This window comes from Lemur catta, chromosome 5 (assembly GCF_020740605.2).
Source record: "Lemur catta isolate mLemCat1 chromosome 5, mLemCat1.pri, whole genome shotgun sequence".
NCBI classification, from domain to species: Eukaryota; Metazoa; Chordata; class Mammalia; order Primates; family Lemuridae; genus Lemur; species Lemur catta.
The window spans coordinates 16,968,036-16,985,065 of record NC_059132.1 but is presented as its reverse complement, the minus strand read 5'-3'; the positions used below and the strand labels follow the sequence as shown (position 1 = coordinate 16,985,065).

The 17,030-nt window shown below is 44.4% G+C and overlaps 1 protein-coding gene across 4 annotated transcripts in view; it reads left to right on the top strand.

Annotated features, from left to right (window-relative positions):
- The window catches only part of TENM2 (teneurin transmembrane protein 2), a 1,161,672-nt gene that overhangs the window by 1,045,288 nt on the left and 99,354 nt on the right, over positions 1 to 17,030 (top strand). The gene's annotated exons all lie outside the window — the stretch shown is intronic.

The window sequence follows — 17,030 nt, the reverse complement described above, 5'->3', positions numbered from 1 at the left end:
GTGGTCTGCGACTCTCCTCTTTTCACGTCCTCTCCCAGCTGGCTTGATCACGGGGTCCCTGCTTGCTGGCAACAATGTGAACTCACTGTAGACCAGGTTGGATGCAGGCAGGACTCCCAGGTGTCCTGGGTACCCAGGTACCCCCAATAGAGGTTTGAGCATCTTCTTGCTGGCCCAGGCTTTATCACTGGACTCCCGACCCTCTCTGTCCCCACCACGGTCATTAAATGTCTCCTTCTCTGGTCCCATTTCATTCTCACGTGGCCACCTCTCTATATAAGCTTCCAAGCATATTTTTTAAAGGTCATCTTTTTGTTAAGAAGAAATAGTTTTGAAGCCCCCTCATTTCTGTTTTTGTTTGGTTTTTGTCATTACTGTGACTTGGGGGAGGACAGCGCTGGATTGAATATTCCTGATTATCCCTTTGACAGAGAGTCGGGAGCCGACATGCTTTGGCTTTCCCTGTCTCTCAGACAGTTGGGATTACAGAGCGGTCTCCATAAGCATCATTTTGCTTCTGGTTTTTGCTTTCATTGCTTAATTGGGTCAAACCTAGGATCCACTATATGACAAGCTGGCTAATCCACTTGCCTGTGTGGAAACTCTCAGGGAAGTTTCCAACTAAACTACTGTTTGCCCTCTTGAAGGTACCTCTGATTGCAGCCATCAAGTTTGGGATCCTTCCCTCTGTCCTAGCCCAAAGAACCCCCGGCCACAGATGGGCCACCTGGCGTGAGAGACGGGGTGAGGAGCTTGCCCAGGGCTGACTTGTGAGATCAGACTCAGTTTCCCATGCTGTTCATTTGGGTGGTTAAGCAGAGTCGAAGTGGACTGCCTCTGCATTAGATTTCCCCCAGCGCCATCTAATTGGGCATCCGAGGGGCAGCATACCAATCAGGGCCACAACCATAGCACTGGGACCCTGCTGGGACAGTCTGTTGGCAGTGAATTGTTTTTGCAATCTCTCGATGACGCTCCAGGTCCTGCTCCCCTGCAGCCGCTTTTATCTTCAGTTCCCTGCAGAGTCTGAGGGATAATTCAGAAGGTTTTCAAGGGAGGGCTGTGCACAGCCCAAGACCAAGACAGTTCTTACAATAGCTTCCCTCATCAGGGGCGTTCCTCTTGACGTTCTATTGCATGCCCGGTGTGATTTCAATAGAGACGTCTCCCCCTCCCCAATATCTCCACTGGCCCCAGTCTTCCGCCCTCAAAAGCTCTTGCCAATCAACAACCTTGATGTAGAGAATCCTGCTTTCTCTCGATTCATACACTCCAACCTCACCTCCCCTCTGCTCCCCGCTTCCCACACCTGGAGGGCAGGGGGCCCGGGCTAGCGTTCCCACAGCGATGCCTGCTGGCTCTCTCCTAACTACAGCCCATCTTTACTCTGGAAACAGCTCCCAAGAGGGCAGTCCAGACGGATTAGAGCAGGAGTCAGCAAACTACGGCCAGGGGGCCAAATCTGGCCTGCTGCCTGTTTCCTATGGCTTACAAGCTGAGAAATGCTTTTACGTTTTTTTAAAGGTAGGAGAAAAAGCCGAAGAAAAATATTTCCTGACACGTGACAACTGTGTGAAATTCCCATGTCAGTGTCCATAAACAAAGTGTTACTCGAGGACAGCCACACCCATCCGTTGATGTCCTGGCGGCTTCCACGCTGCGTCTCAGCATAGAATAATTACGACAGAGCCTGCGTGGCTGCAAAGCCATGTGTTATCGGCCCTTTATAGAAACCAACTGGCTGAACCCTGAATTACAGAGTAGCACGAGTCTTAATGGAGAGAGGGGAGAAAAGGGAGGCAGGTCAATACCGTGTTAAGAAAAGGCACCAATTGTGGCATGGCGGTTACCAGGGGCCCACTCCAGGTATCACAGAGTGGGAGCAGAGAGAAGGCAATAGATGAGTTGAAATGTTTCCGGGACCTTTGAAAATGAGATGGGAAGATGTCAACTTTGGTCTCAGTAGAGAATGGTGAGGATATGGCCACTAAGAGAACATGGATATTTTGGTCAAACTAGCCGTTTGGGTGAGATGAATTGGGAAAAGGTGTTTCTGCTACGTGAAGTGTTCTGTTCGAGTTTCACATGTCTGTGAGCTGACATATATGCGTTCTGGAGAGACACAGAGAAAGTGCAAATTGATATGCCAGGTACAGCTCCCAAAATGAAGAGGGCGCTGGTCCAGCGGAGCCTGTTATTCAGAACTACAATCCCCTGTGACTTGAGCGGTCAGTCGTGCTATGTAAGCTATAAAGATCTTTATCAGCGAAGCCTTTGCTTGGGAGAAATTGGGCTCTGTAGTTTTATTAGTAGGATATGTGCCATCTCCTCATGGTTATGCTCACTATGCTTTTCTCAACAACAGCAAAAAAAGCCAAACATGCCTGGATTGGTGAGATTTGCTAGTCGGAAACTAGAGAGATGTTTGCATGCACATAATTGCTTCTTTCGCTTTTCAACCTCTGGCTCCCAGAGCTGTTTCCTGGAGTTTTAGTCTTTTAGTTTGAGCAGACATTCATGTCATTTTATTTAAAGTAAATGCCACAATTTACAAGCCTAGAATCAGTCCTTCTCCTTGGGGATACTGGCAGAGAGGAAAGGGATACTCTTTGGTCCTTTCCGAGCAGAACCTCAAATGCTCTATTTTGAAAATGGAAATAAATAAAAATGAAATGGCACCCAGTCAGCAAAAGATGCATGGGGAAATTTGGAGCAAGGCAGAATTGGGGGTGCTTAGTGTTAAGTACTTGGGTTGTCTGTGGCCTATTTTTAAAAGGTCATAGTGAGTGAGGTAGTTTTCTTGGGGCCATTGCAAATAGTCAACCGAACAATTCACATCAGCTTTTGTGGACTCCATTTATGGTACTGAAGGAAGCAGGAAGACAGAGGGGGAAAGGATGAGGATAAAAGCACAGACTTCTAAAAGTCAGCCAAGTGGAAGCCCTGGGACCTGTCCATGTTAGGTCAAATGCCACAATTCATGTGTATCCTTGGAATATATTAGCATTATTTGCACAGGCTGCAGTTTATTTTTATAGAGCACCTGGATCTATCCATGTTTGGTCAAATGTCTTTATGGAATTTGCAACCAAATTATTTCTATTTGGAAATTTAGCACAGATTGCTAAAGATTTAAATATAAGGTATAACATTTTGATGTTAACTGTCAGAGCTAGGATATTGGCAGACTGCATTCTACCAAGCAGTGATTTTTATATCACCTCTCTCTAACAAGTTAAATACAAGGTATGGCTAAAATCTACAGAACTGTGTAGATAAGAAATATACTTTGAATCGAAATTAACCACAATTCATGTGTGTCTCGGAATATATTAGCATTATTTGGATAGGCTACATTTACTCTTATGAATAAATCAGAAGGCACATTGTGTGGTTAGAAGAGTTTTATTCTTTAAATATAATCTTAAAATTAGTTGTTTATATCATATGCCACCACCACCACCCTTTATTAGTACTGGGGACTAATGGCAGAAGGCCATACAAAGGCTATAACACTGGGGCATGAAGGAACTATAGAATTTTCTTTAGGTCAAAATGACTATGAACTATAGTAAACTTAGGTAAGCATCACATGTCCTAAAGAGATAAGGTAGATGTCAGCGTGTTTTGTGAGCAATATAGTTGGGCAAAATACAGGGAGAAACCAACGTTCTTATTGCAAGGGAATGCGCAGAGGGAAGCTAAACGTTAACTGTGGACCGATACGATTATCTCCTGAATATGGGCTACCCAGACATTCACTCTGAATAATACAAACTAACCCGTAGACTAACTCTACCAACACTGGACACGTTGTGACCCTGGGTGAACTGTTTGATATCTGAGTAGTGAGTAACGTCTGCACCAGTTATTGCAACTTGTGTATTTTATCTATGTGGTGCTGACCTCCAGTTGCATTTCAGAATCATGAGGGCTTGATTCCTAGGACCGTGTGGGGCTGAGTGACCTGCCCAGGTGCCACAAGTCAGAACGGTTTTCTTTTCCCTCTATCACACTGGGCCCTTCTATTTTTCCTCTTTAATTGGTTGGGGAAAGAAATAGGTTCTTGTGATGTTAATAAGGAAAATGAATCTTTACTCAAGGTAAAACCAGCCGTGCGACAATCTGATGTGCTGATTAAGTGATTGTCATCAGAAGTAGACAGGGTCACAGTCCGAGAAAGAGAGAGAGAGAGAGAGAGAGAGAGAGAGAGAGCGCTTCGGAACAATAGGGAGCAGGTTGGGAAGAAAGTGACAGTCAGAATTAACCAGCTTCAAACTGAGGACAGCTGCATCTCATTCCAGTTTCATTCTAAGTTATAGAAACTTTCTCTTGTAGCTATTGTCCTTGAACATTTGAGCTTTCATGGCGCTACAATGAGATCAGGTTGAGATGAAATTAGCCACCGTGGAGCCATCCTTACCACCAGGTCCGTGGAAGCAGCTAATTCTCTGATTGGTTAATTGACATATTCCTCCAGGGGCTGTTACTGGAACTGTCCTTAGAGTACCTTTTCTGGTGTTGTTCTTAAATGAAACCTGAAGCGATGGCCTTTCACTGTGAGAGCTTACGGTTAGACTTTTAGCAGAGTGCAAAAGGTGTTTCGGTGCTGATTTGTTCTCCCACAATTTGCCCAAAATGTGAGCCTTCTCAGGGCAGAACAAGGATCATCACATGCTCAGAAATTCTCTTTGAGTCTGGGTCAGTCAGTCTGCCTGAGGTTTCCTATCCAAACCCAGAACAAGTGCTGGGAGGCAGAAATTACAGGAATACATTTTCACATCACTGCAAAAAATAAAATAAAATAAAATAAAAGGAAAGGAAATAACTGCTTTACAAGTAGTGAGATTCTTATCACTGAAAGCATTTGCTTTCTTGTCCTAGATGTTGGAGAAGGGCTTTCTGCATCAGTTGGAAAATAGACAATATAGACACAAACTCAATCCAGCTTTGTGACTCAACTGTTCATGCTGGAGTGTCAGGGGAAGCTTTTTTTTTGCATTGCTTCCCATACGATTAATATCTGCCCATGCAATGGGCTCCCAGTGAAAAGGAAAAAAGGGGAAGAATTCTTGTTGTTTTGGCTCTGTGAGGACACAGTGATTTGGATCGTCCTCTGTACTGGTTTGGTGTACGAGCTTGTGGCCCATAGTGGCAGGGCCAGTCTCAACAAGTCAATAGCTTTATGTAGATGTTCTTGACTTCCCGCGAGCAAAGAACAAAAAACAGTTTGGAAGTCTTGGAACGTAAACCCATGGGTGAGAGTTAGCATTAGGAAGATTCCAGACTTAAAAGGAAAGAAAACGTGTAAGAATAAGAGCTCTTGAAAAGAATGGAACACATTGCCCTGGTGTATAATGAATGCTCTGTGCTCAGGCTTTTACAGAGAATCAACATTCCTTCCAAGAGTATGAGTCTCAAATCCCTCAATATGTACTAAAGACTCTGCATTAAAGGGTCAGGGAAAATGAAGAGGGCCCTAGAGAGCTCCTCTAGAGATCCGTGTTGGACACCCTTCTCATCACTCGGTATCTGATGCATGGCGGTATCATGAAAAATAGATTGGCCATGTGGAAGGACATCTGTCTTCTAGGCTTGACTCTGCCACAAACCTTCTGCGTGTCCTACAGCAAGTCACCAAGCCTCCCTGATCCCAGTGTCTTCAAGTGGCAAATGAAAGGGTTGGACCACATAGTGGCCTTCCAGGGCATGATACACAAACCTGAGATGCTTTTCATTGATGTACAAACATACCTTATTGAATAGTTATGCAGGGCTTTTAAAAATAAGTCCAGTGTTAGGAAAAATATAACTAGCACATCAAATTCATGATTACACAGGTATTATTGCTTAGAGATGTGGCAAAAGTAGGTAGTGATATTAGGCCTGAGTAAATTTAAAGAAAAATATTAAGTAAATGGTGCAGATATTGCAAATATCACGAATGCAGCGAGTGATTGACTGAATTTAGAACACACTTGAATGAGCTGATCTCTAAGGCCCTGCCCATTTCTAGGTTTCTATTACTTTTGATGCAGGATCATATGAATGGGCCATTCTAACACAATCAAGCCTTTCTCTCTTCCGTAAGGCGGGTTTTCAATGTAGGCCACTGTAATACACACTGAAGACTTTATATTCAAGGGATGGATACAGCAGAGTGTTGCCCAGCTGATGAAGCATTGTTGAATTCTTGAGGGTAGTGAATGGTGCTTTTTTGTTACTTTGTTTATCTGCTAACCTCAGCTCCAATTTATATCCAGTTTACCTATAGGGAATCTCTGTGTATACTGAAAAATTTCCTTGCGTAAGTTGACTCATCAGGCCACACTTTATCCATTTATATTTTTTAATACAAAGAAAACAGATGGTCTATCCATCAATGTCTACTTCACTTGGACTTAGAAAAGTGCAGGCATGATACCAAAGTGCTTAAGAACACAGACTTTTGTGTCAGTCTACGTGAGATCAAATCCTGGCAGCTTTATCTGCCTCAGTTTCTTTGTCTATAAAATGGGGATATTAAATAGTACCTGTCTCACTGGCATGTAAATAAAGAACCTGCACATTGCCTACCATAAAGTAAGAGCCAAATAAATGTAAACTATTATCATCATCACCATCATTGTCTAGTACCAATGTAAGAAAATTAAAGGGCAAGGGAGGATCTTCAAAATAAAATTCTCATTACAACATTTCTTCTGCCTTCACCCTCCCCCATAAATCTGCCTCCGATCCATCAAGCAGTTAGTTACGTGTCAAAAACAGCACCTACACACTATCCATTTTCCAAACAAAAATTGACTCTGCAACCTGCTGGCATCTGGTTCTTACAAACATGAACTGTCTCTCTTACCTGGAATTGGATCTGCTTATTTTTTACCAAACAGCACGATTACACATGGAAGAAGGAAGCTGGCATTTCTCAAGGTTGAGGATGCCACTTAGGCAGTGTCTTGGAACACATTGTCCTGCTCTCTCCTTTTCTTACCCCTCTGCATTCCTCATGACTGTGGGTTCCAAGATTATATTTGCATTGGCTCATACATCCAGGAATAACTCAGGAGACCCAACTCTGACTCTATCAAGTAGTGCGTGTGCCTTCTGGAAAATCAAGACTCTCATTGATTCTCTGTCCCCATACAGCCCGATAAACTTCACAATTACCATCATTCCTCCCATGCTGCAATTGCTTGACTCCTCGGAGCATGGCCCGTGTGTAACATCTGGGGATTCTTTGAAATTCCTTGGCTCATCTCCTGGGTTATCAGGAACCACACAGGATATCCCAGATGTTCATGTAAGAAACAGCTTTTGCATTTCCTCCCAAGTTGTCTGCCTAATGGGGTTCAATCTTTGCCCACCCTCTTCTTTCCTAGCATTCTATTTCATGAGCTTTTTTTAAAAGGCTTGCGTTTATTGCCTTTGGAAAATAGGATGCCGTCATTTTGAAAACCTGCCAATCAAAATTGGGGTTTATGGCCTTCTTTCTTAAGCTTTCTATCGTGCACGTCTGTGCGTGGTTATAATCAGGCAACCACGTCATTGGCCATTGTTGAACTTTTCCATTTGTGAGTAATAAAGAAACTACACGAGATAGCAGCTAGGCGAAATTTAAGTATTTCATCATAAACAGTCTCAGGATAATTAGAATGGATTAAATTACAAGAGAAAATGCATTTAGTTAATCTTTCCTCTAATTAAAAAAATATCCCTAGTTTTAAGTAAAGTGTTTGTTTTTAAAAACACATTTTCATTGTAATCAGTAAGGGAGAGACTTCTTTGGTCCTCGATGATAGGATGAAACATCTGCAAAGTAAGGAAAAGCTACCAGCCAGTGTTCGTTTTTGTTGTTGTTATTATTACTAAGGCCTTAAGGAGTGAGTCCAGTCTTTTCCCATGGCTGTCACCAAGGGTGGTAGCATTAGTTTCTTTCTGTTCTCAGGTCACTAGAGATGTGGTTGACTCCAGCAAGCATCAAGTGAGAAGGTTAATTCGGCAGAGGTTTATATACTTCTCCAAGTGAGCTGGGATAAGAGTCAAAGTGAGACTAGCACATAACATAAGAAATTTTCAAGCTAGAACAGAGACCACTGCAGCCCTTCAGAAGATTTAGTCTAAGACAGACAGAACCTGAATCACTCTAAGCCTACAAGCCTGTCTCGCAAATAAGGAATCACTCACATCACCTCTGGCTCATCCCAACTGCAAAGCTTGCTCCCCACTCTCACCCCACAGGTTTCTAGACCTTTCCGAGGGTGTCTCAAATGCTCGTGTTTATTCTTCAAGTGTGATCCCTTCGTTGAAACATACTGCCTGCAAAATCCACTTACGGGGACTCCTACGGCACTTCCCCTACAGCCAGGGTCCATGCCCGGGGTGCAGTATCTAGTGCCAGCTGGTGCCCTTGGTGCCCACCCCTGAAGCCCTGCTGTGTTTGCACAGTGAGGGCGAGTGCACACGTCCCCCTCTGTGGGCTGGTCCAAAGGTCCTTTGAGAAAACAAGTCATTTTTTTTACCTGTAGTGCCTCTCCCGTCCCAGGGCTGGGCTGTGGAACAGACACCGCAGACTCCCTGTGTGTGTTCCCTCCGTGCTCCTCGCCCTCCGACGTGATCCCTCCCCCACGGAGTGGAGGTTGCTTGCAGGTTCTCCAAGCCCAGCCAGTCTCTGAATCCCAGTTTAGACGGAGTCAGGACCTCTACCATTTTGACACGCAGCTCTGTAAGAAAATTCCTTTTCTCCTCATTTAGGTGAAGGGTTCCCTTCATTTCCAGCCAGCTCAACTGCAAATACCAGAGCCCCTGTGATCTCCCTCCTTCATCATAGTCGAGTCACAGTTGGAATGGGGAGGGAACTGCTTGTATATCCCCTGGACTCCAGGTTCCAAGCGGTTTCTGGCACGGCTCTTTGAGGCTGCTCCTCTAATCATGCGTGAGACCGAGCACCACGCAGTGCAGACTCAACATCACAAAAACTACATCCTGCCAGACCCCAGAGAAAGGAAGGGTTAACCAATGGTCTAGAGACAGAAAGCCCCACATAATTGCTGTCCGGGAGGAATTCAAAGAGCTGAGAATCCTGGGCTACAAATTCCAAGTTTAGCGGCACCTGGTCAAATTAGCAATGAAGTTGGTTAGAGCTTGGCCCAGACGGGTCATCTGTCTACAGCTGTAAGAGGAGTGGCGGGCTCTGATAAGTGTGAATTGCATTTCTTTATATCAAAAATTAGACTTTAACTTCAAGAGGGATTGCCAGACAGCCCTGTCTAGGTGTCTAGAAACAATGCTGGGGGTGGGGAGCCTCAAAGATTATAAAATAACCACATCACAAGCACAGAGGCAATGTCTGTACCCGATTCTATTCCAACAAGTTAGCAAGCTGTCGATCACCGGCCACGCTCCTGCATCTGAAACACACTCTGTCAAATGACACGAAACTCAAAGCCGTGGCTGCTGCTTTGTAGAGAGCGTCCCAGCAACAGGGCAAGGAGATTGTTTCTCTATGTTGGGTGTATGAGAGCCCAGGAAGCCCAAATGTTACCGATGATTGCAATTCCCATGAATAGAAAAAGAGATTGAAGATATTGGAGGCAGTGTGAGAAACTAGCTTTTTCATATTAATCCAGGGACTGCAGGCAAGTCGAGTGGGTCCCGTAAGCATGTTGCTATCAACTTCTCACTATAGTTTGAATATGAACTGATTTAACTTTTTATTTCCATTTAATGGGGCCAAGAAAGATCTGTATCCATTCACTTACAGACCTGCCCCCTGGGGGTCTGATGCAGGAATGTTATCACATCCTGGAGAAGCCGAGCACGGAAAACAGTCTACCCAGAATTAAACAGTTCGAAATGCATAGTAAAAGCCCACTCCAAAAGCTTGATTGTCTCCCACATTATGTTTATATCACAGAATGTAGCATCTTTCGTCTTTGGTAACTATTAAGGCACTTTGCCAACGCTTTACTACTGTCATTTCTGTGCATCCCAAGGTCAGGGCAGTGTGGGGAATGGGAAGCGTCAGGACTAAATGCATGAGATTTAGAGTCAAACAGCCTCCATCACTTGCAAATTGGGTGGCCTTGATAAGTTATGTATCTTCCATAAGCCAGTTTTTCCAATCCATTAATTGGAGATAATAATATCTATGTCCCATTATTATGAAAACTTCCCTTTTGGGAAGCGCTTAACACGGTGCCTGATACTCCATAAATGTTCACTTAAAAATCATTAATGCCACACCTTCATACCCACCATAGTTTCCCACGTGTCTTCACAGAGTGAATGGTGAAGGAATCAGTAGAGACAGCGTACAACCATGCACGGTAAAGGGCCCAAACTTCCAGAAAGAGAGGCCAGGGGAGCTACACCTCATGTGTCCACCCAGGTGGCTGAGCTCACTGGGACACGTGGCTTCTATTCCTTTAGGAAGGGAGAACACTGCGAGTGAGAGGGAAGCAGGAAGTGATACAGAAATGGCCCCGTTAGGATCTGGCTGCCCATTGCAGGAACATAGGTGTTCCAAACACCCCCAAAAAAGCCATGCAGCTATCATCCATGCCACATCTGGGGTCCCTATTTCCCCTGTCTGGTTCCCCATGAGCAATGACAATACACTCAACCATTCATGGAACAATTTTTGAACACCTAACGTGTGCCAGCACCATACTGAGTGTGACATCCAAGCCCCCTGTGTGTGAATATCACCGAGGCAGCAGAGCAAGAAAGAGGTGGTTGCAGAGGGTGGCAGTCTGAGCAACTTCAGACCGCAGCTTTTTGCCTTTTGAGACTTTGTTGTTTTCCAACCTAAGACACGCTTCCCAGTGTTTCTGCCAATAATTTTTGGTCCATTTTCAAAAATGTCCCTCTCTCACACCTTCCCAAGGAGATCAACTCAAGGATGGAGGCCTCTACCTTCAAAGAGCAGTTTAAAGTCATTTGTGACACAATGTAATTGCATAAAAGAAAGTAGTCAGGTATCGAACCGTGTGGATACACACAAATGACGCCCTCATAAGTGTTAATATTTCCAACAACGAAGGAAACTTAGTTAAACGAAGATGGCAACTCATTAAAATTTGATTTTCCCTCCTATCCTTTTTTATCTTTTAATCCTCCATATATGGCACGACTTGTTCTGTTAAATAACACTCATTAATTAAATCTCATCTTCGCTATATCTATATTTTTATTTATTATGAAAACCTTCAGATGCTTATAATCTAATTTAGTTGGATTACTGCTTGGACATCTCTAAGTAAGAAAACTGAGCTTTTAAGGTGGAATTACTGGCAAGGGGAGGGAGTGGGAGAAACCAAGTTCTCTTCTCATTTCCGCTTGGCGGAGGTGGTTGGGCAGGTGGTTGGCCTGCATTTGGATACTGGGGGCACTATGAATTCACACCTTTGTTGACTTACAGAAGGGAGGGAGGGCAGAACCTATGGAAAGAGTTGTAAACTCACATACCCCTACATGTGTGAGGCAAGAACAATGTTAAGTGAGTGCATTAAACAGGATGTAAGAGAGAAAAGACTGGTAACAAGCTAGAAAGTGAATGTACCATCTATGGCGGGCAGACATGACCCAGCTGCCACTGAACATTGCCATGTAGAAATGCAAGCCTAGGTTTTCCAAAATTTCCAATTTTTCAATAGAAGCCAGAAATCGGGATTGTTATGCATACTCTCCCAATTTTCAAATGTTGGCAAGCAATTCAAAATTTATTAAAATGCTACACAGTCCATTCAAATAAGACTGGGAGGCCAAATGGACCACCCATCTGTGACCACTGACACTTACCTCTAGGGCAGGGTTAGTATTGAATGAGGAGACATCATTTGCCTGGACTGAGACTGGGACAGGTTTGGCTTCTTTTGTCTGATGCCCCACCTCTCCTTGGTGACTGGTTTAAGCTGGTGGGGGTCTCCTTACCGTAGTACAATGTTGATACTTTGCACTTGCATGGTGAATTTTCTCCAAGGAGCTCAAAAGACTTTGTGTTGCCTCAGTCAACTGCACAGCAAGCTTGTGAGGCAGGCAGGCAGGTAGCTATCGCCCCAAAACACAATATGAGCAGTGACAGCAAGCATTTTACGCAAGGCAGCCAGGTAGACTCATTGGCATACGTCCGTGGTCTACACAACTGGCAAATACAGCATTCGAGAAGCGTGGGCAGAGTTTCCCATTACTGCCTCCTCAGCCGCCCTTTTTGGCTTCTTCTTTCCGTCTGCTTCAGTTGACAGCTAAGCCCCAAATCTCAATAATAAATGCCAGCAAGACAAACCAGTGACTAGTTCCTGTTGTGTGTTGTGAGTGTGTACACGTCTGTGTGTGCATGCATGTGTGTGTGCCCACCTGACTTCTCGCCAGGCCCGGCATGGTACATCCGCACCCATTACAACAAGTCTTTGCATCAGTCGTTGGTCTGAGGCCACCATGCTCTGACATGCTACTTTTGCAAATGTTCAAGATCTAGAGACTCTAAATGGGTATTTTCAGGACTCTGGATGCTTGTACTTTGCTAACAGTGCCTAATAACTTGTGCTGCTTGGGAATCTTCTGTCCCTTTCTCTTCCTTAGACTGATAGAAGGACAACTATGAAGTATTCCCCCTACAGGGCTGGCATACAGCCCTCTCTTGGGCTACGTGGGTTAGCAGGAGTGGCCATGTAAAATAGGGATCAGGGCCAGAGCAGTCCAGTGGAGGCCAGGAACAGGAGTCTTCTCTGAGTAGGCTTGGATTGAGCACCCAAGAAAGTCAGACAGACCAGCAGCGACTGGGGCTCTTCCATAATCATCATTTCCCCCTCTATGGCTGGGTTCAAGGGCTGTCCCCTGGGGCTGCACCATCCCCTCTGCTTCCTGGGCATATGTGCTCTATGTCCTGCTCTACTCAGGGAAATTCCTTGGGCATTGCAGGCATGACCCAGAGAGAAGACCCCAGTTCAGCAATGTAAACCTGTTGATCTTTTTCCTAGGACAGGACAACACAGCACAAGTATCCTGAATTTTCTAGATTGCTTTGCTCTTCCTTCTAAATTGTCTGAGATCAGGCTACAGATTCCAGGGAACAGTTCCCAGCATGATATTCTACTATAATCATTCGCATTCTCTGCATGCAGCCATGCCATAAACATCCTTCAGAGGCAGATGCAAAACCAGGGAAACACCTGGCCATTTTAAATGAACGTGTTGGAGAGATTACTAGACTTACTGGCATTGGAACTACAAAGACTGACATAGCCACCAGATTCCCATTTGATCCCACAAATCAGGACACTCCTCTTTAGAGTCAAAGGAAACTTGCCTTTTCCAGGGATGAAAACTTTAAAGATCCAGCAGAAAAGCATGGGAAATGTCTCCTTGATCTAGCTTGAACCAGGAATTGATTGAGCACCCAGAACCAAGCATGATGTTTCAGCTCTTCCCAGTAGATCCAAATCAATATTGAATATTTAAAAGGTATATAGATGAAAAAAAGCCACTTTCCTGTATTCCTGAGTATATAGGGAAAAATCAACTGTTTTTGCTGCTTTTGCAGAAATCAACTTGTGCTTTCCACTTGGCTATGCAAAATGAAAACTCTACAGTCTTTCAAAGGTCAGCTGAGGCTTCTCTGTATCTTCATCCATCATGCCTCTCAAAGTATCAGATGGATCGATCATAATGTGTATTTTTTGCACCCATACACAAATACGCCTTCTTGGGAGTTAATGGGACACTGTGTCAGACACATCTCTGTCTTAATAGCTGAGGTTGCCCACATTCTAGCCATTTGAAAAAGTCAGGGAATACACACACATCCCCAGTGCTGCCAAATCCAGCAAAGTGCAGAGAACCAGGTTGCACGGTTTACAGACAGCCTGGAGAGAGAATGGCCGCTCAGGCGCTCCGGGCTGCACTAGCCGTCAAGTTAAACTGACTCCTGAAGCCAAACAGTGAAACTCAGAGCCCCAGGCAGCTAGAAACACTGGTCACTAGAGAGTTCCACCACAAGAGTTTACAGTTCCAGGCCAGTCCAGACTTCAGAAGGTGCGGAGGTGAGATTTCAGTTTAGCTAATTGCACCTGGCTGGACCCACAGGTCACTCTAAGTTGTGTCTGTCCTACTGATCTCAGCGTTCCTGGGATGGCTTTCCCTTGACATTTAAATTTCTGCTTCCATTGCCAGTGAGTTTGGGTTAGGCTAAGCAATACAACTTTAAAATATTTTCTGAGCAGTAACACAAAGAGTAAAACAAACAATTGCAGTGTTATAAACTCGTGTCTTTCAGGAGACATTAAAATGTTACTGATACTGATCGCAGTGAGGTACAGAGCCGCAAGCTAAGACTTTGAGGGGATGGAGGCAGAGGCCCTGAATGTACCACGAGGCGAATACACAAAGACGGTAGTTAAAGCCAAGCCTGGAATAGCTTCAGAAGCTAGAAACGCACATTGCTGGGGTGTAGGGGGAGAGTGCATTTTAATTTGTTTTTCCTCCCGGGCTATGGCTTTACCCCTTTCTATTAAAATCTTGACAATACCTCCCAAGAAAGTTAGTCTCTGGCAGAGCCAATTCTTTTGGTTTGGCCAACCCTGGCACCTAGGAGCAAAACATACTATTCAGAAAGAACATAAATTGTCCCCTGCCTTAGAGCCTGGAAATACAGCAGGTGCTCAGTAAGTGCTGGCTGGCTTGAGATCCCCTGAGTGTGAGCCCTCCCTCCCTGTCTCCATCGCCCAAGTCATTTAAGACAGAGGAAAAAAAAAAAACACATTATATCTAAGAAGAATAGTTGGGAGGGGGAATAATGAGAACCCACCGTGCGTTAGCATTGAAAATACTGTTTCTTAAGCTGCCAAAATAGCCCATTTGTTAGAAGTCAAGAGCTGGGTGCAAAGAAGGAATAGCCAAGATTCTCACTGAGTAAATAAGAGGTTTCTCCTGAGTTTGGGAGCATTCAACATTGAACAAGGGATTTTTTTTTTTGCTTGTGACCTAGTGTATGCATTTGCAGTGGGGGTAACATCACCCCCAACAGAGTGAAAAAGGGTTGGGAGGGGGTGAAAAATCTTAACTCTTTGTATGTATAAAGACACAAACAGCTATACGGTATATCTGTGGCATTAAAATTTCATCATGGGGAGAGGAATTAGGGGGTAAAGATCTCAAAATGTTCCTAGGGGAGAAGATAATGAAAAAAAAAGTTGAAAAATATTAATCTGGTAGAAGAGATGATAAATTGATTCATTTCTAGAACTTCAATAGTAGTGGCCTCAAGCATCCTTAGGGAAGACACACTGTTGCTTAGGAGATTTTCTGCCAACTCATGTTTCTGTCTTTATCACCCCCCCGTCTGTCTGCTGACTCCGTTTTATACCAGATCAGTTTGGACCTAAATAACCAGAGAGGCCAAATAACAGATTTTGTACATGTTTTTAATTTACTGACTTACTAAATTCCATTTTCAGTTACTAGCAGCTAACATTGCTGAGTACCTACCACAAAACTAGCCAGTCCCAGTGCTAAGTTCTCCTACGCCTTCTCTCATCTAAGTCTCATGTCAATTTTGTGACGTGGATACTGTTAGCATTTTACAGGTGAGAAAACAGGCTCAGAGGTTAAGCAGTGTGTGAAGGGCTTAACTGTCCATGAGCAAGGCAGGTGAGCTCTACATCCAGGTTTACTTGGCAGAGACCAGACCTGATCACTGCACTATTTGGATCACCTGATTTCTCCCCAGGTGGTCGCAGCAAGAGGGTTTCTTGGGAGCCCAGCAATGAAATCAGAGCATATGGGCACCAGGGAGCCACCCTCACCTGTGGGTGAGGTCGTCACCTGCAGGAGAGTATCTTCATGATGGAAGATAATCCAGTCCCCCTGTTAGCTTCGCCAGCGTCCGCCAGGCCAAAGAGGACACTAAGTCATCTCAGATTCCAAAAATGACTCGTTGCCACTCTGCATGGGCATAACTGGCCAACTTCCCTAAATTTAAGTTGACTTTCTTTCAGAGTTCACATTTCCACCAACTTTTCATTAAATTAATTATTCAAAACAATTCAGAGTTAGCGTTCTCACAGCAACTGTAACTCTGCCATGACTAGATTAAGGCGTAAATTGAACAGCATGTTTTGCAATAAAGTTAATTTTATATTCACCAGAGAACTGAGTTATAGTTGCTGTGGGAACCATCATTTCAAATCTCTTGACTTTGGTGCATTTAAATTCTCAAGCACAGCACTGCACACGGTAGCATATTTTGCACGGACGTTTAATTTGCCTCACACCATGGTCTGGCGGCTACCCTGAACTTGGAAGCCCTGTCAGAAATGAACATTGCAACCTTCTAGTTCTCCCAGCCTTCTGACTTATCCTGGTAGCTATGACACTATACAGAGAAACGGGCGAGAAACCAAAATGATTCCCCTTTTATCTTGAAATCGTCTGTTTTAGGGAAGTGGCTTTCCTTAGCAGCACCAAGTCTCTGGCAATGTCATCTAAAGCAGGCAGTGCCATTGCTCTTGTGTGCAGCCAGGATTCTCATCCAAGGGTATGTCTGGATCGCTGGTGTATTATTCAGTACACACAGGGTGACCTCTGAAAGCTCCAAGTCCTTGCACGTGCCATTAATCATGCAGGCATGCACAGCCGTACATCAGAACTTATTGGAGCTCCAGAAAAGCTAAGCAACATTTCCTTCCCAGAGCCACATAAAACCCAAGCATCTCTAAATCAAGACGCATCGCAGGGCCTCTTAAAGGTACGTTCAGCAGAACTGGAATAGAACTCAGGCTAAATGCTGGTGGTATGGAACCGGGCGCGTGTGCCAAGGTAAAGATAGTGGCTTGTTTGGGAGGAATAGCAGAGGCAGATGAAACTCTGAGATGGTTAGAGATGCAAGCGTTCCATCTATGAGGATTATTGATTTCCGCAGCTTTATTGGAAAACTCAGTCATGCTTTCTGCCTCCTGGGGATTGCTCTGCTGCAGTTTGGGAGTGTGTATATGTGGCAGCTCTGCAGGTTAGCAGCTGAGTAGCAGCTCCCATTC